This window comes from Panthera onca, chromosome E2 (assembly GCF_046562875.1).
Source record: "Panthera onca isolate mPanOnc1 chromosome E2, mPanOnc1 haplotype 2, whole genome shotgun sequence".
NCBI lineage: Eukaryota > Metazoa > Chordata > Mammalia > Carnivora > Felidae > Panthera > Panthera onca.
The window spans coordinates 34,786,964-34,812,097 of NC_138353.1; the positions used below are offsets into that span (position 1 = coordinate 34,786,964).

At 44.0% G+C, this 25,134-nt stretch overlaps 1 long non-coding RNA gene across 1 annotated transcript; it reads right to left on the reverse strand.

The window, feature by feature from the left end:
* Positions 1–5,970: 5,970 nt before the first annotated feature.
* LOC132690333 (uncharacterized) lies at positions 5,971–25,118 on the reverse strand. Its single transcript, XR_009615347.2, has 5 exons — positions 25,035–25,118; positions 13,123–13,217; positions 9,478–9,588; positions 7,831–7,921; positions 5,971–6,953 (listed from the first exon to the last, which is right to left on the reverse strand). It is a non-coding gene; the product is annotated as an uncharacterized LOC132690333 (long non-coding RNA).
* Between the last annotated feature and the right edge of the window lie 16 nt (positions 25,119–25,134).

Genomic DNA, 25,134 nt, shown 5'->3' on the forward strand with positions numbered 1-25,134 from the left:
CTTGAATATACCAGAAATTATGGGATTGTACACTTCAAATAAATGTGTGGTATGTGAGTTATATCTGGCCAGGTACAGTGACTAATTGGAAATACCCAGGTCCCTGGGGACTGATCTCACCTGTTTAGAATGCAGGTTAAAAGGGAGGAAGATGAGGGATGCCCAGGGGACCGCAGAAACCATGGCCACTTTGCCTCAGGAAAATCTTGCATAGAATTTGTCTGGGGAACCAGAGAAAAGAAGGGATATTAAGAAAAATTATCCCAGGGTGCCTGCCTGGCTCAGTCAGAAGAACGTACAACTCTTGATCTCGGGGTTGGGAATTCAAGCCCCATGCTGGGTGTTGAGGTTGCTTAAAAATAAAATCTTAAGAAAAGAAAAGAAAAGAAAAGAAAAGAAAAGAAAAGAAAAGAAAAGAAAAGAGATTCCAAACTTGAAATGAGGCAAAAGGAGAAGTGCACATCCTTTCATTGCAGACTGAAACACTGCGTAACAGACCACCCCAGGATTATATTGTTATCTAATCCCTCTGTTTGATTTGAACTTTCCTTTTGCCTGGGGCCCTGATTCTATAAGGTTGTGTAGAATTTTGTTTGGTAGAGATACAAATGATTTTTGTCTACAAAAATGATAACCTAAAAGGTTACAGTTTTATTACCCTGTAGAATATGAGTCAGTTTTGCCTCTAACATAGCATGCTGATTTTAGTATGCTTTTCCTGATGGATTGTATAACCTCTTTTCCTCCACTTCTTCTTTGGACTGGTTTTTACCATCCTGCTGATTCCCTCATTAACAAGTTAAATGTATCTGGGGTGTGTGCTCGGTTGTAGGAATGCCATGTTTGTAATGTTCTTTAAGTTATACTTTGACAGGGAACAGAGGTCATTTGCTGTATTTCAACAATGGTACAGGCAAGTGACCTCTTTATCAGTGCGATCAGAACCTGAGCAGTAAGGCAGAGCCCTCTGGATGCACAAATAAGGAGACATTACAAAGGACTCCGGGTACTTAAAGCAAGAAGACATGTTACAATGTTAATCATATTTTCTTAACAGGGGGTTTTGCTTAAAAATTTATGCACACACATAGGTATGTAGACAGACATACAATCTATACAGAGGAAGAGAGAGAAAAAGACTAGAAGGCTGTCAAAATAATCACCAAAATTATGTTATCAGTGATTATGGAAGGGGTCCAGAGGGAAGATTTTAATTTTCTTCCTTGTGCTTTTCTGTATTTTTCAATTTTCAACAATAAATATGTATTACATTTGGAAATTTCTCAAAATTATTTCTAAGGATAGCAGCAAATAAACTTGAGGTGGGGGGGTGGTGGGAAACCTGCCAGTAAGAAAAATTAACCCAGGGCTCCTGAGTGGCTCAGTCTGTTAAGCATCCAACTCTTGATTTCGGCTCAGGTCCTAATCTCACAGTTCATGAGATTGAGCCCCCAGTCAGGCTCTGTGCTGACAGAGTGGAGTCTGCTTGGGATTCTCTCTCTCTTCTCTCTCTCTCCGCCCTTCCCTGGCATGCTCTCTCTCTTAAAATAAATAAATAAAAAAAAAAAAAAAAAAGGAAAGGAGTTAACCCTACCTGGACGCTCAGGGAATGGCATGTTGGGACTATATATCCTCTCCTAGAAAAACCTAGGTAACTAGTTGTAAGAAAAGCAAAGGGAGAAGAGCCAGCTAACCGGGTTACAGGCTGCCAAGAGGACTTTAGATCAGTTTATAGCAGTGGTTTTCAACTGGGAGTGATCTTGTCCTGGGGGACATTAGGCAAAGTCCGGAGACATTTTTGGCCGTCACAATGTGGGGAGGTGGTGCTAGGTATCTAGTGGGTAGAGGCCAGGGATGTCACTGAACATCCTGTAATGCACAGGACAGCCCCACAACAGAGAATTATCTAATCCAAATTTCTCAATTAGTTGAGAAATCCTGGTTTTTAGCAATAAAGCCAAGGGGAAAAAAACAGACTCTGAAGTGTGCATGCTGTAATGATAATTATGTACATGCACGTGGAGTCGAGGATATGGTTAAAGCTCTGTACACCTCATCCCCACCCACCACATCCTGCCTCTGACCTTGGGGCACTCCTTTGGGGAGTCATCCTGTCCCTCTGGCATAAAGAGTGAGGGATAGGTACATTTCCCCCCTTTTCTCTCCTGTGGGATAGAATTCCTGTTCCTCCCATGGAACACTACACAGCTATTATATAGAACGAGGCAGATCTATATATATTGACATTAAAAGATGTCCAGAATATATTAAGTGAGAAAAGCAAATTACCCAACAATTATAGTATGATCCATTTTTGTAAAAGTAAACTCTACAAAGAGGTATTAACACTTGCTTATGTGCATATTAAGGCATTATTGCAGTGATTTCTATTAGGGGAAAATATGGAAACATGGCATTTTTCATTAAAATAATAGATTGAGGGGTACCTGGGTGGCTTAGTGGGTTGAGCATCCAATTCTTGATCTCAGCTCAGGGTTGTGGGTTCAGGGCCCATGTTGGACTCCATGCTGGGCATGAAGCCTACTTTAAAAAATAATAGGGGTGCGTGGGTGGCTTAGTCGGTTAAGCATCCAACTCTTGAGCTTGGCTCAGGTCATGATCTCACGGTTTGTGAGTTGGAGCCCCGCGTTGGGCTCTGTGCTGACAGTACAGAACCCGAATGGGATTCTGTCTCTCTCTCTCTCCGCCCCTCCCCCGCTTGCTCTCTCTCTCAAAATCAATAAACTTAAAAAAAAAATGATAGATTGAGGATATAGATTTTCCTTTGCCCCCTCCCCAAAGCCGTACCAAAACCAGAGCAAATGAACCAAAAAGTTATTAGCTCACAAAAGAGCCAAAAAGAACAGGAAAGAGAGCAATAGCAGATGAGAGGTGTTGACCAATTTGGGGAGGTGGACAGGAGATGCGTTAGTAGAGCTGAAAATGTCTGCAGAAGAGGGTGGCAGCAAGCCGTGGGGCCACCCGCTAGCCCCTAGGCTAGACGCACTGCCCAGCTTGCACATCTGTGCATGGGGGCCTCCCAAGAGGCAGGAAGATTCATGGACCAAAACTGCCAGGAATTGAGTCAGAGTGATGAGTGGGAGGTTGAGGGGGGTTGCCAACAGAAGCATGGCTAGGACCCTGCGTGAGAAGCAGTGAGACCACTGTGGCAGGTTGTACTTTCCCGAGAGGGCCACAAAAGTATCTCCCGTTGCACTTGTGTTCCACAGCGTGACTGTGACACCCCGCCTGTTGAGAGGTGAGGTCTATGTCCCCTCCCCTTGACTGGGGCAGGCTTGTGACTTGCTTGTAACAATAGAGTGTGGGGGCAGTGACACTGTAATGTCTGAAGCTGGGACTCTGGGCTGGAAACTTAAGCAGTGTGACTGTGCTGAGACCCCCATGCTGTGAGGAAGCCCATATGGAAGAACCCCACGGAGTGGCCCTGTGACGAGAGAGACAGAAAAAGAGAGAGAGAGATTGAGAGAGACAGAGAGACGGAGAGAGACAGGGCAGTAGGTGCCCGGCCCCTGCTATTCCAGCTTCAGTCACCTTCTGGCTGCAACCGCATGAGAGATCCCAAGCCAGAAATACCCATTCTGAGCCTTTCCAAAATTCTTCAGCCACAGAAACCATGAGAGATTTAAAAAAAAAAAAAAAAGAATATTGTTGTTTTGATTAGTTTTGGGTGATTTCTTACCTATCAATTATAACTGGAAGAACCACCGAAGGCCCCTTTCAGATCTAGGGCAGCCAATAAGTTACCCCCTCCTGACCCTGGCAGAAGTTTGTCCTACAGAAAAATGGAACGAGGGAGGCTCCGGACCTAAGGACACTAGGCACAGCGGAAGGCAGGAGAGACGCTACACTAAAACCAGGGATGTTATGTGAAAGTCTGTCCTGACCAGGGAGAACCCTGCTCCTCCTGCCCCCTGGCTCTCAGGATGCCGCCAGTCAGGCACGTGTCCTCATCATAGTGGGAAATTGGAGAAACCCCAGAAAAGTAAACAGTAGATAATTATGGGCCAAGGCAGGAGTGAAGCTTTTTCTTTCCTTTTCTTCATTTTATTTTATTTTATATGTGTCTTTATTTAAATGTTGATTTAGTTTTGAGAGAGAGAGAGAGCACACACATGCAAGTGGGGGAGGGGCAAAGAGAGCTGGGAACAGAGGATGGAAAGTGGGCTCCATGCCGACAGCAGACAGCCTGATGTGGGGCTCGAACTCATGATCCGTGAGATCATGACCTGGGCCGAAGTCGGATGCTCAAATGACTGAGCCACCCAGGTGCCCCAGGAATGAAACTTTTTAAACAGATGTTAGGACTCACTATAATTAATACCCACAGAGAGATAATGAGGTATCACATCCATGAAACACAAATAAGATTCTATTTAAAAAGAAAAAAAAAGGAGTGTTTGGGTTTGGGTTTTCCCAAATGCCCATTTCTGAGATAATGATTCCAGTGCAATGGATTTTTGGCAGGTGATCCTAGGAAATGTGGGTCAAGGAGTTGGGAAGTGAGGCAGGGAAGGGAAGGAAGCCAACAAAAGGTGTGTTACCCTAGCCAGCTACTACTGTGGGCGCCTGGAGCTTGATATTTCTGGAGAACCCCAGGAGCCGGTATAGAACATGCCTCAGAGGTATCCCAGCCAGTGCACGAGGGTCCACTAACTGCCTCCAGTGGGGAGTAACCTCCAGCTTGTCCTGCACTCAGGCTGAGGATGCTGGTTGGAAGAAAATAGCTCTTGGGCAGAGCTGCATAGCTATGTGTAGTAAGCAGCTGTGGGCAGCACTCAAGGGTGAATGCCAAGGGCCTATGCCAACAATGTTTGCTGCAAGAAGCAATCAGAAAACAAGAAAGAGTTATTGTAAATTAAAAATGTAAGAGCAGAAGTAAAACATTCAATGGAAAGCTGACAAGGAAAAAGTTGAAGATAACCTGACTTAATTGATCTGGGGTTCAGGCTGGGCTTCAGGGTTATTTAAAAGCTCCCTGGGTGATTTAAAAGCTCCCTGGGGACAGTTAAAGTTAAGAACCACCGCTTGGCAGGAAAAAATAAAAGATCGCACTGATGTAAACAGAGAATACTGATTAAAAAAATTTTTTTAATGTTTATTTATTTTTGAGAGAGACAGCATGAGCGAGGTGGGGTGGGGGTGGGGGCAGAGAGAGAGGGAGACACAGAACCCGAAGCAGGCTTCAGGCTCTGAGCTGTCAGCACAGAACCCGACGTGAGGCTTAAACTCGTGAACGGTGAGATCATGACCTGAGCCGAAGTTGGATGCTCAACCAACTGAGCCATCCAGGTGCCCCAAGAATACTGACTTAACCAGAAAATTGTCATGCAATTATATAGGAAGAATGGGGAGAGGGGAGGCAAGTGCATGGGAATGGTGTGTATAAAGCTACCTCAATAGGAAGGCAGTAGATCATGTCTTGGATTGATAAACCAAGAAATAGCACAGGGTGCCTGGGTGGCTTAGTCAGTTAAGCACCTGACTCTTGATTTTGGCTCAGGTCATGATCTCATGGTTGTGAGATCGAGCCCTTCATAGGGTCCTGCACTGGGCATGGAGCTTGTCTAAGATTCTCTTCCCCTCTCTATTGCCCTCCCCGCCTCTCTAAAAAAAAAAAGAAAGAAAGAAAAAGAAAGAAAGAAAGAAAGAAAGAAAGAAAGAAAGAAAGAAAGAAAGATAGAAAGAGCATATAAACATCTTATTCAGAAATACAGAGGTAAATGCCAGGAGAAACAGCTGAAAGAATAGTAACTTTCTGAGGAGCAGGACTCAGGGGTGTGTGTGTGTGTGTGTGTGTGTGTGTGTGTGTGTGTGTGTTGCATTACTAACATTTGCTAGAAACCTTACAATATTATTTGATTTTTTAATACCATGAATATGCATGAATTTGACCAAAATTTTAAAAGCTAAATACATTGTAATACATTCATTTAATGGAACACAATGCTATGCTTAGAATGAGGTAGCTGTATACATCCTAACACAGATGAATTTTCAAGACAGTATGACCAGAGTTGGCAAACAATAGGTGTGATATGCCAACATTTATGTAAACCACATGCATGCAAAATAGAGCTATTTATTCCCCACGGAAATAGAAACATGTGCAATTAAAAACACATAGAGCAGGATGGGGAAGAATACACTCAGAAGAGATAACAGGCATAACCCGTGGGCTGTGGTGAGAGTGGACTCAGACGATAAAAATCAAGGCAGATTTTGTACCGTTTCATTGTTTTTCCCCCACAGAAAATAAATTTTTGTATTACTTGTAAAATTAGATTAAATTTTTTAAACTGAACATTCATCAAGAAACTGAGAAGACAAGCCACAGATTGGGAGAAAATATTTGCAAAAGGCATATTTGATAAGGCACTATTATACAAGGCACTAAATATAGAAAGAACACTTAAAACTCAACAATAAGAAAACAAACATCCCAATTAGAAAATGGGTCAAAGATCTTCACAGATACCTCACCAAAGAAGATATTTAGACGGTAAACAAACATAAAAGTTGTTCCACGTAATATACCATCAGGGAAAGGAAAATTAAAACAACAATGAGATACCATTACCCACATTTTAGAGAGGCCAAATTCTGGAACACTGACAGCACCAAATGCTGCAGATGATGTGGGGCGACAGGAAACTCATTCATTGCTAGCAGGAATACGGAATGGGAAAGCCACTTTGGAAGACAGTTTGACTATTTCTTACAAAACTAAGCCTGTTCTTACCGTGTGATCCAGCAATCACACTCCTTGATATTTACCCAAGGGAGCTGAAAGTTTATATCCACACCCAAACCTGTACATGGATATTTGTAGCAGCTTTATTCATAATTGCCAAAGCTTGGGAGCAACCAAGGCATCCTTCAGTAGGCGGGTGGATAAATGGTGGTCCTTCCAGACAATGGAGTATCTTTCAGGGCTGAAAAGAAATGGGCCACCAAGCCATGCAAAAACATGGAAGAACTTTGTATGCAGATTAGTAAGTGAAAGAAGCCTGTATGAAAAGGCTACACACTGTATATAATACCAGCTATATGACATTCTGGAAAAGGCAAAATGATAGAGACAGTAAAAGGATCAGTGGCTGCCAGGGGTTGGGTGTGAAGAGAGGGGGTGAATAGGCGGAGTGCAGAGGATTCTTAGAGCAGTGAGAATACATGGTACCAGAATAATGGATACATGTCACTGTACATTTGTCCAAACCCATAGAATGTCCACCACCAAGAGTGAACTGTAATGTAAACTATGGACTTTGGGTGATTATGATATGTAAATGTTGGCTAATCAGCTATAACAAATGTGCCACCCTGGAGGGGGATGTTGGTAATGGAGGAGGCTGTGCATGTTGGCGGGGGGCGGGGGGGGGGCAAGAAGTATATGGTGAATCTCTATACCTTCCCTTCAATTTTGCTGTGAACCTAAAACTACTCTAAAAATAATATAGTCCTAATAAAGAAAATTGAATATGCATTATACAGAATCTGGAATGTTCCACACTAAGCTATTAATAATGGATTATTCTAGGGCATGGATTGAGATGGAGGGCAGAGAGGAAGGGAAAGTTTTCTCTTTCCTGTCATTCAGTAATAATTGTTTGACAAAAACCATGATAGTATGACAGACTTTTCAATAGAATGGGGCTCTGGGGTCCTGGTAGTTCTGTCAGGCAAGTGTTTCCTGCTTTTGACAAAGGAGGAGAGTGAAGGTTCCATCTTGGCAGGGGTGAGGCCCAGCTCCAGAGGGATCTGGTAGAACCAGCTGTGACATCAGAAGGGCATGTTGACAGGGTGACTCACTTTTCAGGAGGGGTGGAGATGGATCTCTCCTCTTCTTCCACGTGAGCTGCCGTTGGGGCTGGAGCCCACAGAGCGTCCTGTCTCAACAATCCTAAAGGAGGAGTTCTTTCCAAATCAGTAGAAACAGGGACCATTTTAATCCAGGCCTTTACACAAAGCTATCTGGGAGCCAGCCTGGATTGGAGGGGTGGGGCTCTTCATTGATCAATCAAGATCCATTGATTAGAGCAAAGGAAGAAGAGGAGGGATGGAAGGGGACTAGGGATGAGTTTTGAAAATGGGGATCTAAGCACCCTTGGGCCTATGGGTGTGTGGGGGGCGGTTTGGAGGCAGCAAATGCTTTTAATCATCCGTTGAGCTTCGTTAGGGACCTTTTATTAAAAAAAGCTTTTAAGTATAGCCATTTTCTTATTTGGCCCTCAGGACCTCCCATAAGGTAAAGAACTGAGTGTAAATATCCCCATTTTCCAGATGAGAAGACTGAAATCTTAAAATATGAGACCACTTATCTGAAGGACAAGTTAGTAACTGAGTGCAGTATCTTTCAGCCAACGCCACAGGTCCTCTTTGCTTTTTGGTCTGCCACAGCGTCCCTCCTTAAGACACAAGACACTGTCCTGAGACAATGGTTTCCCTGCTTGGGATCCAATGTTAGCTAAGCAGCTGCAGCTAGGCTAGCAGGAGCAGAGGGCCCCTCAGACAAGCTCGGTCCCTGAATGGGTCACTGCTTCTGCATCTACCCAGCATTGATGGCACTCTTGCCCTTGGCTGGGCAGGGCGCCAAGTGCCCTACATGCACAATCTCATGTCAGTCTTACAACAAGCCTGTTATATAGGTGTTACCATAGTCAGGCTGGCCATGTGGGCAATTCTTATAACCCTCTTTTTATGCTTCTTTATTTTGCTTTTTAACATACAGGAGTAACACAACAACAGTTGGTCTTTCTCTATGACTGTTTGCCTCTGTTCCTTCAACATGTACTTCCTGAGCACTTGATCTGTGCTGGTTTCTCCTAGATGTGGGCATATGACAGTGGACAAAACACGGTGTCCCTGCCTTCAAGGAGATTACAGTCTCCTGCGGGTAGGGTGGCAGAGAGAGACCACAAACAGATGTTATCACTCTTGACTTTCGTAGCATTGCTGGTGACAGGGGTATGGGCGTGCAGGAGATTATCTCTAAGATCATGTAGAAAGTGGCTGACAGAGAGCTGAGATATTCTGTGGTCAAGATGGAAACAAATGGAACCACGATGGGAAGGAAAGCGATGCCTCTGAGGGCCCCCAAAGTCCTGAGGCCCCACAACACACAGTAGATAGAGAACTCCAGAAATCAGCCATCCCTCCCCCTAGCCAATTTTATCCAATTCTGCTAGCAGCCCTGTGGGGGAGGCAGGTAAGATTTCTTTGCTTAAGAGAGGCTCAGAGAATTGGAGTCCCTTGTTCAGGTCACACATAGTGGGACATATAAGAGGGAGGGGGTGGTTGGCCCTGGACTCCACATCTAGTTCTCTTTCTCACCCTGTCACTCAGTGAAACTCAGAGGAAGGAGGATGAAACTAGGACCAAGAGGGACCCTGGCTTTCCAGCCTGACACCCCCACCATGGTCCCATGCGTTGGGGTTGACAAAGCACTCTGACACTCACCTCTTTGTTACTCTGTCTGGTCCTTCTTTTGTGGTCACTTAAGACCTCACCTGTGCTCCAGAGGTGAGCATATGCATCAGCAGGACGCAGGTGACACATTCAGCAGGGTCCCTGAGGAAAGTATAATGACGGGTCTTTTACAAAGGTGAAGGCAGGATGCAGGGAAGCCAACAACAACTGGTGTGGTACTCGGGGACCTCCAATGGCTAGGAGCCATCATCCCTCCCAGACTAGAGAGGTAAGGAGAGGGAATAATTGATTACTGGGTCCACGAGGAATGGTGTCATATGGAAAATGTCCCTTGGCAGGAGATGGGACCTTCAGTGGACACAAACAGTTCATAGCAACTTGGGAGGGAAAGAGGGGCAAAATCCACACCCTGACGGTAACCTCTTCCTATCCTCCAGTCTCTTACATGTGCCTCCCATTTGCTGAGCACAACCTAAACCCAGAAGGCAAGAGTGTCTGTTTTTGTGATCTGCATGGGTTGGGCTCCCAAGGCACAGAGGTGGAGAGAGGCCATGGAGGGGCAAATAGGAGAGACCTAGCACAGCACGTAACCCAAACAAGCCAATAGGCATCAGCCCTTAGGACCTTTGCTAAAGCTACTAGGAAAGACATTCTCTTTTCTGGGGTCGCTCAGCTGGTAGGATGTGAGGCTGGGGCCATTGGTCATCTTGCTGCCCCATAAAAGTGAAGCCAATACAGAGGAAAACTGAGTCCAGAAGAGATTGAGGGGGTTGGTGGAGTAATTGTATCCCTGGATCCAGCCGTGCCTAAAGGTCGAGAAAGGACCCTTGCAGACGATGGGTCCTTACTTTGTGTAACCTGGTAGGAGTCAGGATTCTGTCACTTGCACTGGAAAGGGTCCTGAGTGACACAGGTGAAAGGTGAAAGGTGAATGAAAGGTGTCTGGGGCACAGGTGCCTGCAGGTGACCAGGAATGAAGATGGGCTGGAGTGGCCCATGATTTGTAGTTTGTGGGCGCCAATCCTGAGGGCAGGTGGAATCCTGAGGGCCCAATTTTAGCGATGCATGTAGACTGGAAAGACGTCTCTAAAGGCAGCGGCCTCATTCAGAAGTCAGGACACCAGCACAAAACTCTCACATGCCAGCTGCTGCTCCCTGTGCTTGACATATATCAGTGTCACCCTCTCCAAAAGGCTCTGGGGGCAAAACATCCCCATTTGACAGATGACGAAACTGAGGCCTAGAGCAGTTAAGTCACTCACCAGAGCTAGGATTTGAAATCAAATAGCCTGGCTCGCCTTAACCACCTTTCCCGCCCCACTGCCCTAAAGCTTCCTCAAATAAAACTGAGTAAAATCCCAATCTATTCATATATAAAACAGATATTAGCACAGTCTCTCTAGGGGTTGGGGGCTGAGGTCAATTCTGAGAAGAAAGACCTGAGCTCCCTGAGATTCACCATCACGTTGTGGATTTCCCTCCCCCTCCCCATTTAAGCACTATTGGCATAGGGCATTATGGAGTGTGCTGGGGAGGCAGGGAGATGATTTGGACCCACATTCAGGAGAACCTCAAAAGCAGACTTTTGGTATAACTATCTTATGAGGAGCACAATTATATTTGCATCATACTTTTGGTTTTAAAACTATTGATTTGGGCACACCTGGGTGGCTCAGTTGGTTAAGCATCCGACTCTTGATCTTGACTCAGGTCATGATCTCACTCACCGTCGGTGAGTTCAAGCCCCACAGCTGGCAGCGTAGAGACTGCTTGGGATTCAATCTCTCCCTCTCTCTCTCTGCCCCCGCCCCCCACCTCAAAAATAAATAAATAAACATTTTTTTAAAAGAATTTAAAATCATTTAAAAAATAAATAAAACAATTGATTTGTTAAATGTAAACACTCAAAACATATGCTATAATATTTGTAAACCTCCCTGCCCCCCTTTTGGGCATTTCACCTTCTCTTCCACCTCTTCCTTCTTCCTTTCCTTCATCATTTTTTAAAGTTAAGGTTCAAATTCTCCACTAAAATAAACTAGGGTTGTTTGAAGAAATGGCTGATTCCAGATTTGAGTAAGGGAAATATATACGAACATCTAGTTTTCCAGAAAGTAAGAAAACACACACAAAATGGTGGAAACATGTCAAAAGGACAAAGTAGCCAGCTTTAAGGAGTTCCCATTGGCTGGCCAAAGTTGGTGTAATTTAAGCATCAAATCAAAGAATGACAGTAAGGGATTACAACTCCTAGAATAAAATAAGAATCCATGAGTCCATATTGATGTAAGTAAATAAAGTAGAATCCAGACTAATAGACATAAAAGGAATGGTGGATTTAGAAAAATCACCATTTGGCAGCTGTCATAGTAACAATCTATCTAGGCAAGAGTTACCAAGAATACTAAAACTGGTGGGTGAGGTCTGATGGGAAACAGGATATTTATATAGACTTAAAGTATCTCCCTACAAGATACTTATAAACAACAAAGGGAAAAACACTAATTTTATAGCAGAGAAACTTGGCAGGCACCACCTTAACCAAGTGATCAAAGTTGAAACCAGATGATATTATCAAATGCCTCCTGACAAGTTGCCCTGAGAATGACACATCGCTTCTGTGATACTCTTGCCCAAGATGCAGAACTACAATGCAATCACAACGTAACGTACGACAAACCCAAATTGTGGAGCGCTGTTCAAACTAACCGGCCTTTATTCCTCACAAATGTCAAGGTCAGGAAAGACAAAGACTAAGATACTGTTTCAGATCGAAGGAAACTAAATACATGTGGCCACTTAATGCAATTCTGGACCAGAAAAATTCATGTTGTTATTTTGGTATAAAAGGCATTAGTGGGACAACTGAGAAAATTTAGGTTAGATCTCTATGTTAGATATCAATATTAAATCAATGTTTATGTCTTGATTTTCATAATCTTATGAGAAAATGTTCTTGCTTTTAGGAAATTTCACACTGAAGTATTTAGGGATAAAGGGGCACATCAGATCTGCAACTACTCTCAAATGTTTAAGAAAAAAGGAAACATTTGGGTAAGGGATATAGATGAACATCCTATATATATATATATATATACATATATATATATATATATGTATATATATATATATATACACACACACACACACACACACATGTATATATACACATATATATGTACATATATATGTGTATATATACATGTGTGTGTGTACATATATATGTATATATATGTGTGTATATATATATATGTATAAAGAGAGAATGATAAAGCAAATGTAAAATATTAACCTATGGGGAATGTAGAAAATCTGTGTAAAACGTGTCTGACAATTCTTTATTATATTTTGCAACTGAAATTATTTCAAAATAAAAAATTTTAGATAGCACAGTATTAAAAATACACCTCTTGGATTGGGATTATTAATGTGATCCCAAAAGGGGTAATTTAAGATCTGAGGCTAGTGTCTGGGATAACATAGGCAAATTCATTATATATATTATTTTATCAGATAAAATAAGTTAATCATTGGCTTGTTAAATCTGAAGATCATAACTTGTTTACAGGCAGTTACTAATCATAAATAAGCATACGATTGCAAAACCCTGAATTGTAGCATATACACAATAAAGTATAATTTTGCATTATATATCATATGTATACATAAACATACATGTTTGAATTTTGCAAGCTCTACTACCACTGATGCTCACTCATTATTTGATCTGCTCAGGAATCGGGGAGGTGGGCATCATTAGTCTTGTTTTACTGAAAAGGAAACAGAGGAAAATCACAAATAAGCAAGGGGCAGAATCTAGATTCAAATCATCGTCTTTTGAAATCCAAGGCCAGTGAGGTTTTTTTGTTTCTTTTTAAAGTTTATTTATTTTTTGGAGAGAGAGAGAGAGCACATGCACATGTGTGCATGCAAAAGTTGGGGAGGGGCAGAGAGAGAAGGAGAGAGAGAATCTCAAGCAGGTTCAGTGCTGTCAGCACAGAGCCCGATGCTGTGGGGGTTTGATCTCATGAACCATGAAATCATTACCTGAGCTGAAATCAAGAGTCAGACAGTTAACCGACTGAGCCACCCAGGCATCCACCAAGGCCAGTGTTTTTAAGCACTCTGCCACACTAATTATTGATGCTATTGTCATCAACAAACATCAGTGGAGTATCAGTTACTTTAGCTCCTATGCTTCAATTTCTATCTGTAAAATGGGATCGTAATAACATGTCTTACTAAGACCTGTCAAGTGCTCGGAATCATGCCTGCACATAGTAAATGCTCATGTGTGAATTATTAGTATTTACTGTGCATAAGGCGCGAGGATCACCATGAAATCTAAGATGCCATTCTTCACTCTGAGGCTACTCCCCACAAAGGCAAACAGCCACCACGGGCAGCTCATGCTGAGACCAGCCACGGACCTCCGTTCCATAGAACCAGACAGAGGGATGCCCTGGAAGGAGTGGCCTTGGCTAGCAGGACACTGAGGTGGGCATGCCAACACTGCTCCTTGCTCCGGGAGGAGCAGCTGCCCCTATCTGATGAAAGTCCTGATGACTACCCAGGCAACCTAGGTGCAATGGCCACCCCCCACCTACATGTCTCATCTGCTACCATCAGCGCAATGGGCTTGGTGAATAAGACTTGTCATTTTACCCTGGAGGTCTCTGCCAGGGTCAGTCAGGGTCCAACCTGGAAAAGGAAATCATTCTAAAGCATCTAAAAATGGTATGATTACAGGGAATTGATTGGATGCATAGGTGGTGGAAGAGGGGGGAGGACTATGACACACCAAGTGTAAAAAGTCACGGCTACCTGTCAGCTGGAGGGGCAAGGGAGCAGGTGACGTCACTGGAGCCCAAAGGCCAGGGTCACCTGAGGAAGCCGGAACAACAACAGGCCTGTCTTGTGGGAGCTGGAGCCATGGAAGAGACGCAGCCACAACCAGACAGAGAGAGCGAGAAAGCCCCCATCCCCAGTTTTTTTCCTTTCTCCTGTCTGCTGAGCTCCATCCAGGGCCCACCAGCTGACACGGGAGCCTGGGGAATGTAGCTTGAAAGTCTCCCTAGGTTACCCCTGCCCTCCCCTCACAACACATTCAAGGGGAAGGAGAAAGGGAGAGGGATGAAGAGAAGACAGATTTCAGGGCACACAGGGCCAGGACTAGCCCATGGCACTTCCACGATGGCCTTCTGATAGCTCATTCAGTGCCTGGCACAGACCCATGCTTCCTAAATGTGTGTGTGTCTGGAAGGAGGTCATAGTGCCCTGTGTCACAGATTGTTTTAAAAAGTGAATACCATGGGGCGCCTGGGTGGCTCGGTCGGTTAAGTGTCCGACTTCGGCTCAGGTCATGATCTCACGGTCTGTGAGTTCGAGCCCCGCGTCAGGCTCTGTGCTGACAGCTTGGAGCCTGGAGCCTGTTTCACATTCTGTGTCTCCCTCTCTCTCTGCCCCTCCCCTGTTCATGCTCTGCCTCTCTCTGTCTCAAAAATAAATAAACGTTAAAAAAAAATTGAAAAAGTGAACACCTGCTATCATCACTCTGGAAAGCTGTTTGACAGTATCTACTAGCTAGCAATTGCACTCCTAAGTGTATATGTGACAGAAATGTATACATATGTTCACCAGAAGACATTTACTGGAATGTTCAGAGTAGCACTTATTACAATAGTCTCATACTGGAAACTCCCCAAAAGCTCATCAACAGTGGAATGGACAAACAGAGTGAAACACTGTATAGCCATGAGAATGAACGATCTCTGATTACCCACATCAATGTAGATGACTCCCATCAACATGATGGTGAGTGAAGGAAGTCAGACACAAAAGAGCACATGGGCTGCATGATTTCATTTGTATAAATAGGGAAAGAGGCAACACTTATGTCTGCTTCAGAAGTCAGGGTCATGGTTACTCTACAAGGTGGTGGTGACAGTTGAGTATTTGGAGGGCCTGCAGGGGTGCAGGTAATGCTCTGTTTCTTCAGCCATGTGTTGGTGACACAAGTGTGTTCAGTTTTTGAAATTTTGTCAAGCTGTGCATTTATGGTTTGTGCACAGCTTCCTGTATGATACTCTTTAATAAAAACTTTACTTAAAAAAAAGTGATCCAGTAGACAAACACTAATTTGAAAAGATATATGTACCCTGATGTTTACTGCAACATTATTTACAATAGCCAAATTATAGAAGCAACCCAAGTGTCCACTGATAGATGAAGATAAATAAAAAAGATGTGATACATATACATACATATATATGTGTGTGTGTGTGTGTGTATATATATATATATATATATATATATACACACACACACACGTATGTATATATATAGTGGAATATTACTCAGCCATAAAAAAGAATGAAATCTTGCCATTGGCAACAACATGGATGGATTTAGAGGGTATAATGCTAAATGAAATAAGTCCATTGGAGAAAGAAAAATACCATGTGATTTCATTCATAAATGGAATTTAAGAAAGAAAATAAACAAGCACACACAAAAAAGAGAAAAACAAAAGAACAGACCCTTACCTATAGAGAACAAACTAGTAGTTTCCAGAGGGGAGGTGAGTGGGGGAAGGGGTGAAATAGGGGAAGGGGATTAAGATCACACTCATTATCATGAGGAGCACTTAGTAATGCATAGAATTGTTGAATCATGATATTGTACATCTGAAACTAATATAATGCTGTGTGTTAATTATACCGGAATTTTTAAAAAAAGTGAATACCCTAATGGAAGGACTATTTTCTTTTTCCATTTCCTGCTTCATTCATCTTAGCCTAGGGAGCTTCCCTGGAAACTGGATGAAAGAGGAGGCTGGGCCTGGGTTCATGGTGAAAGATGAGAAAAAAAATAAGGCCAAAGGCCTGGGTACTTTTTGGGTGTCAAGTCCCGTGAACTCTTACAGGAGTTCTCTCATGACCCCCTCATTTGCATGCACACACACACACGTGCACACACATGTGCGTGCACACGTGTGCGCGCGCGCACACACACACACACTGCTCTAGGGGGCAGCATTAATATAAAGAGAAATGAGTTGACTTACTTCAAGTCACACAACTAGGAATGGTCTGGGGCTGGGTTTGAACTCAGGTCATTAGCTCCAGAGTCCAGGCTCTTAACACTTTTGCTCCTCCATGATCCAGAGAGAGCAGGAAGCACAGTGATGTTGACTGTCCTGGGCCTCAGCTATGTGCCTCTGATTCTGATTTCCAAAGTGGGGGCTACCTTGGGAATGAACTTGCCCCAGCTCTGATGCTTTCCCAGGACTTTCTGCCTCTGCCTCTGCCTCACCCTGGCTGGGACAAAAGCAATTTCTACACATTTTGTAAGATACCAAAGATGTCTGGTCATGCCTGATGTCTCCTTTTGCTTCTGGATAAGATCAAAGGCCTTTTGTCCTGACCAGGGGATCAGACCTAGACGGGGGTCCCTGAAACTGAGAAGGGAATTGTGCTCAACATGGACACCAAGAGAAAGCATCTAATAACAGCTCAAATTGGAAAGGGAAGTCAAAGGGAGCCCTCAGAAGGCAAGGGGGAAAACCAGAAGGTGGACCTTAGCAATAACCTTCTCTGCTTTGTTCTGTGGGGGTGAAGCATAGACTGGCCTTCCTTCAGTTCCCTAAACATGCTCATTCTCCCCTCTGGGCCTTTGCACAAGCTCTCTCCTCTCCCAATGCTACTCTTCCCTTGGTCTTTGCTTAGGGGCTAAAATTGTGGTTGACTTTGGACTAATTAGCCTGACCCACCTGCATCTGAATCTTACTCAGTCTCTAAATCTCAGCTTAGACTTCACTTGCTCCAGAAAACCCTTTATGACCACTTGAAATCTAAGCACCTTGCATTTCCCTCTTATAGCACTTATCACACTGGATTATAAGTGTTCATGTCAGACTGGATGGTTCATGTGAGCAGGCACACCAGCCTTGCTGCTCACTACTGCATCCTCAGGGCTAAGCACACAGTAGATGCTCAACAAATATTTCTTGAAAGAATGGAGGAAAGTGCCCTGGCAGCCATCAGATGATCCACTTCGCAGGGCTGGTCCCTCTCCCATAACTTGCAAATAGTCACTTGCCCACAAGCTCGAGTTCCTTTCTCTGATTTTTGAGCATCTTCCCATTTGTGAAAGAAGAAGGCAGGCATTTCTTTTGAAGCTTAATACTATTTGAAGCTTAACACTTTGGGTGGATCTGACCGTATCATTCTTAAATCAAAATGCAAAGTGCTGTATGAATGCCAGGCAGGGGGCAGCATCCACATGGAGATACTGGAGGCTATCAGAAGAAGTGGTTCAGAAAAGTGGAAGGAGAGGGTGACCTCCGGACTTTAAGGTGCTCTGAGACCCTTTCTGTTTGTAGCTGTGTGGATTAACAGAGGCACGTTCTTCTCACTTCTCAGACAAGAAATGTCTCCCTCTAAAGCAGGGTTTCTCAACCTCAGCACTATTGTAATTTGAGGCCAGATAATTCTTTGTTGTGAGGGGCTGTCCTGTGCATCGAAGGGTTAGTGGGCTGAATACTGTCTCCTCAAATTCGTGTCCACCTAGAACCTCAGAATGTGACCTTGTTTGAATTAAGGATCTTTGCAGATGTAATTAGTTAAGGATGTTGAGATGAAATCATCTTGGATTTAGGGTGGGCCATGAATCTGATGACTAGTGTTCTCATAAGAAAAGGAGATACAAGGAAGATACAAGGTAGAAGATACAAGGAAGAAGGCCATGTGAAGACGGAGGCAGACTGGAGTGAAAGAGTTACAAGCCAAGGAAGGATTGTGATAGAACTACAAGACACCACAGCCTAGGAAGGATTGTTCTCTAGAGCCTTCAGAAGGACTATGGCCTTGCTAATACCTTGATTTTGGACTCCTAGCCTCCAGAATCATGAGACAATAAAGTCTTGTTGTTTCCAGCCACCTGTGTGTGGTAATTTGTTATGACAGCCCTGGGGAACAAGCGCTACCACTGGTTTCTGTTCTCTAGATGCCAATAACATTTTAACAGAGTTAAAATAAACAAAAATATCTCCAGACACTGCCAAACTTCCCCCTGGGGGTGCTATTTTGTCCCCCCACCCCCCACTGAGAACTACTGCTCTAACAGGCGGATATAATGAGAGGACAGAGCAAAGTTGGATGAACCTGGATTTGAATTTCAGCCCCAGAATACCTAAGTAATTTGGGGAAAGTTGCTTAATTTCTCTGAACATCAGTTTCCTCACAAGTAAAATGGGGGTTAAGAAGGTACCTGTATCTCACAGAACCATCAAACTGATGCAATGAGAGAATGTGTAGAACGTGCTTAGCACAACGTCTGGCACATAGCTAGCAATCAATAAATAGTAACTGAAACAATAGTTGTTATAAGTGTTCTCATTAAGCAATAATGATATTACCTAATTGGTAATAAATATATTAAGAAATAATAATGCCTATTATCATCACTATTATTAAGGCCTGCAAGCTGAGTCAGTTTTTCACTTAATAATCTACTGCAGATTGTTGTCAAACTGGGGTAGTGACTCCTTCCAGATGGAGGAGGTCCTGGGCACCCATCATGGTGTCATGCTTTCCAAACTATTACTTTCTCTTACGCCATCTCATTTCAGCCTGATAGTAAACTTGTAAGATGCATAGGGTAGTCACTTAAAATATGTCATCTTCATTTTACAAAGGTGGAAATCGAGGGACAAAAACACTGAGTGACTTATTCTAGTTAAGTGGCCAGTAGCCAAACCAGCCTGGAACCCTAGACAACTAAAACACTCTGCTCCTGACACCCCCACCTCTAATTCACTCCCTTTCCCACTTCTTTTAGGTACCTAGTAACATCTCCCTAACAAAGCCTGACTCTTAGAAAAGGAACTGATGGACTACAGTTTTGAGTGACTTCATATGCAACAGTAGTCTCTCCCAAGGATATATGCACAGCAAATTTCTCTGGCTACTGGGCGGATTGTTTTTGGAGCTGAGATGAATTCTTCAGGTAGGTGGAGTCCAGATGTATTTATTAGTCAGGGTCCTGCAGGAAACAGAATTCCACTCAGTTCAACCGAATAGACCTTAGTCAAGGGACTATTTATCCTTACACGGGCAGAGCTAAAGGAATCAACAAGGATGATGAGGTATCCAGGGACCAGCAGCATTCTAGGTATGAAGGGAAGGGGAGGGATGGCGAAACCAGTGTCTGTTGGGGGCTGGTGCTATGAGTGAAAGGATGCCAGACAGGAGTGTGGTCACAGAGGGGTTATGCCCCACCAGGACTGTGGTGCCAAAGCAGGAAGGCAGCAGCGAACAAATCCCCTGGACGCTCTCTCTTCCCGCCCTCCGGTCTCCTGTGGGTGTCTCTCATTGGCTGAAGCCAGCCAGAAGTCAGCCCGCAAGGGATCCTGGGAAATGGAGCCCCTGGTCACTAGACTCCTAGGGCATAGAGGAGCGAGGGATCAGGTTGCTGGAGTGTGAGACACACTAGCCCAAAGATGGAGGGGTGGTGATGTGAAGGGGGCAAGAGGAGAATCAGCAAGCAGCACAGGTGAGAAGTTGATGTGATGGTGGGCTGTATTCGTGTGAACTCTTTGGCCATGAGCAGGAAGCCTGAATGTACTCACTCCGCCCTTTGTATCCTCAGTTCTTATTTCAAAACCAACAAATTTTGCTTGCTAAATTGCCAGGACTCAATAGGGGCCAAGAAGAAGGAGGTCTTCTTGAAAGATCATTGAATCTAGTAATTTATGTTCTCTGAAAACAAGCTGTCCAGATAACTGGTGCTCACAAGGGATGTGATAAAGTGGAGATTATGTGTCTTAATTTTCGAAGGGCATAGATGTTGGGGGTGGGGTGGGGATGTGGGTGTGCAGGGAGAGCCAGTGAAGTTGGCAGTCAGACGACTGAGGCTGGCTGTGCTCTTGTGAAGAAGCAAATACTTTCTGATACCAGCTACACCCACCCACCCTGGGGAGAGGAACGTATTGTCATCTTACAGGCAAGGCTGGATTCTGGATTATAAATGGAAGGAGGTCAAAGGGGGCAGTGCATGGAAGATTATCTTTGCAAACAGTCTCCACCTTTCCTTCCTTACCAGCCACCTCAGAGGAGGATTCAACCTCTGACTTAAGCCCAGAAGAGGGAGGCATGACCAGTTGACTTAGCTTTCCTCCCTAGTGTCTGGAAATTCTCAGCTTGGTGCTAGCTCAATGGCCTCCATGCTGGTCCCCAAGGTTTACTGTCCCTCTCCAGGTAGGAGTGAAGACAGTGGCAATGCAGTGTCAGAACTAGACCAAAAATGACATCTCCTGCCACCTCTCTTCTATACCTCCTCCTGCCTTAGTGAATCTTCCCAGCTGTCCATTTATCCCATTTGTTCACCTTTCTCTGGAGAAAGAGACTTTGGGACAGAGGTGATGAGGGACTTCTCCAGAGTCACTCATACAACAAAAGAGTGACTGTGCTCAGATTCCAACTTGAGTCTGTTCGATCCCAGAACCTGAGCTCTTAAATTCCTCATAGCCCTGCCTTCACATTCTTGCATTTATTATTATTATTTTTTAATATATATGTTTTTTTTTTTTAATTTGAGAAAGAGAGAGTGTGTGAGCTGGGGAGAGGGGCAGAGAGAGAGAGAGAGAGAGAGAGAGAGTCTTAAGCAGGCTTCAGACTCATCATGCAGCCCTACGCAGGGCTCAGTCCCACGATCCTAGGATCATGGCCTGAGCTGAAATCAAGAGTTGGATGCTCAATTGACTGAGCCACCCAGATGCCCCATATTCTTGCATTTATTTAACAAATATCTGTGGGGCATCTGTTTTGGGTACTAGGGATAAATCCGTGTGCAAAACAAATTCCCTGTCCTCGTGGAGCTTATATTTTAGTTGGTGGGGGTGGGGTGGGGCTGAGGAGGAAAGGCAGATAAACAAATGAATAAGTAAAATATATAACAATTTACTTAAGATAAGCATTATGGGAAAAATAAAACAGAGAATACCAAGGGTCGGGGGGAGGGGGTAGGAATGAGGTTCAATTTTACCTAGATGATTAAGGAAGGCTTATTGCAAAGATACTAATTTAAGCAAAGACCTGAAGGAGGTAAAGTACAAAAGGGGTGAAAATTTGGTGAATAGGTAGTGTTTTCCCCCCACCCCCAGGTTTTATTGGGTGGTGTAAGTGACATGAAATAAATTGCAAAGTGAGGGGTCAACCACAATAATTCAGGCAAAAGATGATGGTAGCTTGGACAGGGGTGGTCATAGTAATAAGAAGAGTTCCAGATTTAATCTGAATGCAGAGCCAGTGGGATCTGCTCACAGATCCAATGCAGGCGTGAGAAAAAGAGGGGAGTCAAGGGTTAGTAAGGGATTACTCCCAGTTTTTTGGCCTGAGTCCCTAGGAGGATGGAGATGCCAGTTACTGAGATGGAAAAGAATGGGTAAAAAGCAGATCTGGAGGGAGGAGAAAAAGCGATGTGTTAATTTTGACATGCTCACTACACATCCAAGTGTAGCTACTGAGTAGGTGCTCTGATGTACAAGGCTGGGATAGAGAAGAGAGCGTGTTTGTTTGCTTCCTTGTTTTACAGCTTTATTAAGTTATAATTGACCTACAATACACTGCACATACATAAATATCGGACAGAATACTACCTAATAAGTTTTGGAATTTTTATTTGCGTTTAAAATTTAAAGCACTGACGAAAACAACCCAAGTGTCCATTGACAGACAGATGAGTGGATAAGCAAAAATTGGTGTGTACATACAATGGAATATTATTCAGCCTTAAATAGGAAGGAAGCTCTGACACGTGCTGTGTAGGAATGAGCCTTGAGAACATTATGTTAAGTGAAAAAGCCAGTCACAAAAAGACAAATACTGTATGACTGAGTTTATGTGAGGAATTTAAAGCAATCAAATTCATGGAGACAGAAAATAGAAAGGTGGTTGGCAGGGGTGGGGGCAGGGGTGGGGGCGGGGGCAATGGAGAGCTATCGTTTAATGGGTACAGAGTTTCAGTTTTGCAACATAAAAAAGCTCTGGAGACTGGTTGCACAGCAATGTGAATCTACCAGACACCACTGAACTTTATACTTAGAAATGGTTGAGATGTTAAATTTTATGTTGGGTGTTTGGTTTTTTTGTGACCACAATTTAAAAACTGCAATGCAGTGAAACAGAGTGAGAACAGCAAGGTATTTTTGTTTGGTAAGCACAGATTTTAGTTCATACATGTACTGTACTACTAAATTTGAATCATATATTTAAGATTGAAATTTATTATTTGTGTGAGTTCAGGTCCTCTAAGCCAAGATGGAATTAGACATGAAGGGATTTATTTAATGGGGGAAATGCCTGTGATAGACAAAGGAGACGAAGCAGGAGTAGACAGGGAGAGTGTTCAGACCACAACACAGGTCTCACATTTGAGAAAGAAGAGAGAGAAGTCTGGAGAGGAAGCTTCTCAGACTATAGCATCTAACAACATTTCAGCCAGGCTGGTGGCGAGTCCCTACGCCAAAGTTGCCCATTAATGAGTCCCTGTAACCACTTCTCATCTGAGATCACTTCTCCTTCCATACAAAATAGATGGCCAGGTCCACCACTCACAGGTCTGCCCCTTGAAAAGATTTTCCTGTTCTACTGTCTTTCAGGGCTTCCCACGAATGTGGTTGTAATGCAGCCACCGTCCATTTTTTTTTTTGGCTTGTACCCACATTCCAAATCAGCCCATCTCTAAACCAAGCTCAGGCTTTGCCTCCTCTTTTAGCTGATATGACCGTGTCCCCTCCCCTAATATGGTCATGAGTGTGAACTGGAGTGGGGGTACTGGTGCAAGTGTGGTTGATGACAAGTGGCTCTGGGCTTCCTGCTCATGAAGCTTACTCATGCTCTCTGGTCCTGCTGGGACTCCATCCTGGATGGAACATTTCCATTTTACAATGAGCTGAAGCTGGGCCTGTCCAACTTTATGATTCAGTGGGTCCAACAGAACCCAGGTCATGATAAGCAGGGTTGAATGCATGCGTGGTTAAGCATCCCGTCCCTACCAGGGTCTAGTAACAGGCCAGGAGCTGTTTCTCAGAGGGCATGAAATTCCCTGATGTGGTCTTTTTCCAAAATCTCAGGTTCTGCATTGTGGTTCTTCCACTGGATATTGCTTTAAGCTTCACACTGCATCTTTTCCCACCACTGATACCTCCAACACCATAGGATCTGCTCTATCATGTAACACAACTGATGGGGCCGTTTGTATCATAGTGTGAACCTGCTGCAGAGTCCTTTCTTGCTCCAGGCCCTCCTGGGACTGGCCTCCATTTGTATCACCTGACATATGAGCATGTTAAGTATTGCTTTTTTTAAAGAAATGTTTATTTATTTATTTTTGAGAGAGAGAGTGCAAGTGTGGGAAGGGCAGAGAGAGGTGGGGAGAGAGAATCCAAAATAGGCTTCACGCTGTCAGGGCATAGCCCGATATGGGGCTCAAACTCATGGACTTCAAGATCATGACCTAAGCCAAAGTTGGTCATTTAACCGACTGAGCCACCCAGGCTCCCCAATATTAAGTATTTCTAAATGTGGTCTGCATTGCTTCTAGAGTGCAGAGAGGTCTACCAGTAGAGAGAAGAAGGTGATGGCAGGGCTCAGCCTCTCTACTGTCATCTCCAGTAATTCCACTCTGGCCCAAAATTTGTGCACCTTACCCCCAAACACAAAAGCCTTTCTTTGGAGTTTAGTGACTACGTGTTGATGCTAAGGCATGTCCCTCAGTAGGGGAAGGCAGCTGACTTCCACTCCAAGCATTTATCACAACTTGTTTTCTAACCACATCCACCCCCACCTCAGAGGAGGAGTTTGCCCATTCTGCCCTGTGCCGTCTTCCATCCCAATGGGAACAGACAGGTAGCTACCCTGCTGCCTTGCCTATCCTTGCCATGACACACACACAATGTAGAAGTTGACAGCATGAACTTTGTGTTCTGCCAGAGCTTGATTCCATTCCTCTGTGACCACGGACAACTCATCAAAGCTACTCTATTGCTCAGTTCCCGATCTGTAGAATGAAGACAGTAATACCAATCTCATAAGACTGTTTTGAGGATTAAATGAGATGATGAGTATGAAAATGTTTGAAGCGCGACATTATTGCTATCCTCACTCCATTTGCAAGAGCTGGTTTGAGGGTTCTTTCCCTCTCATTTAACCAGAAGCGAGAGCTGGAATTGCCTGCTCCATACATTCCCCCAGGATACATAATAGGTGTTCAGTGCCTATTTAGAGATGTCTCTTGAGTTTATACCAGTTAATAGTCAGGTTTTTTTCTTCTAGGAATGCAGGATATAGGTATCTGAGAGAAACTGCAGTTAGTATGTATGAAGCATCAGATGGTGAACAGAGTAGAGGACTCACAGTGAGGTAGGGGGAAGGAAGAAGCTGACAAACCGAGTGAACTTTCTGGGTGTTTCCTCTATTTGGAGAATAAACAGAATAGTAGGTAAGATTACAAGGTTGTTGCAAGGATTTTCACAAACTATGCTTCACATGGTGCCAAGGGCATAGTAAGTGCCGCGCAATCAGTACCTGCTATCATCAGCGCGTTATGAACGATTGTTGAGGAAGTAGGTGACTGCGCTCTGGTCCGCGGGAAGATGGGCGGAGGGGCGCTGGGCGGGGCCTGTGG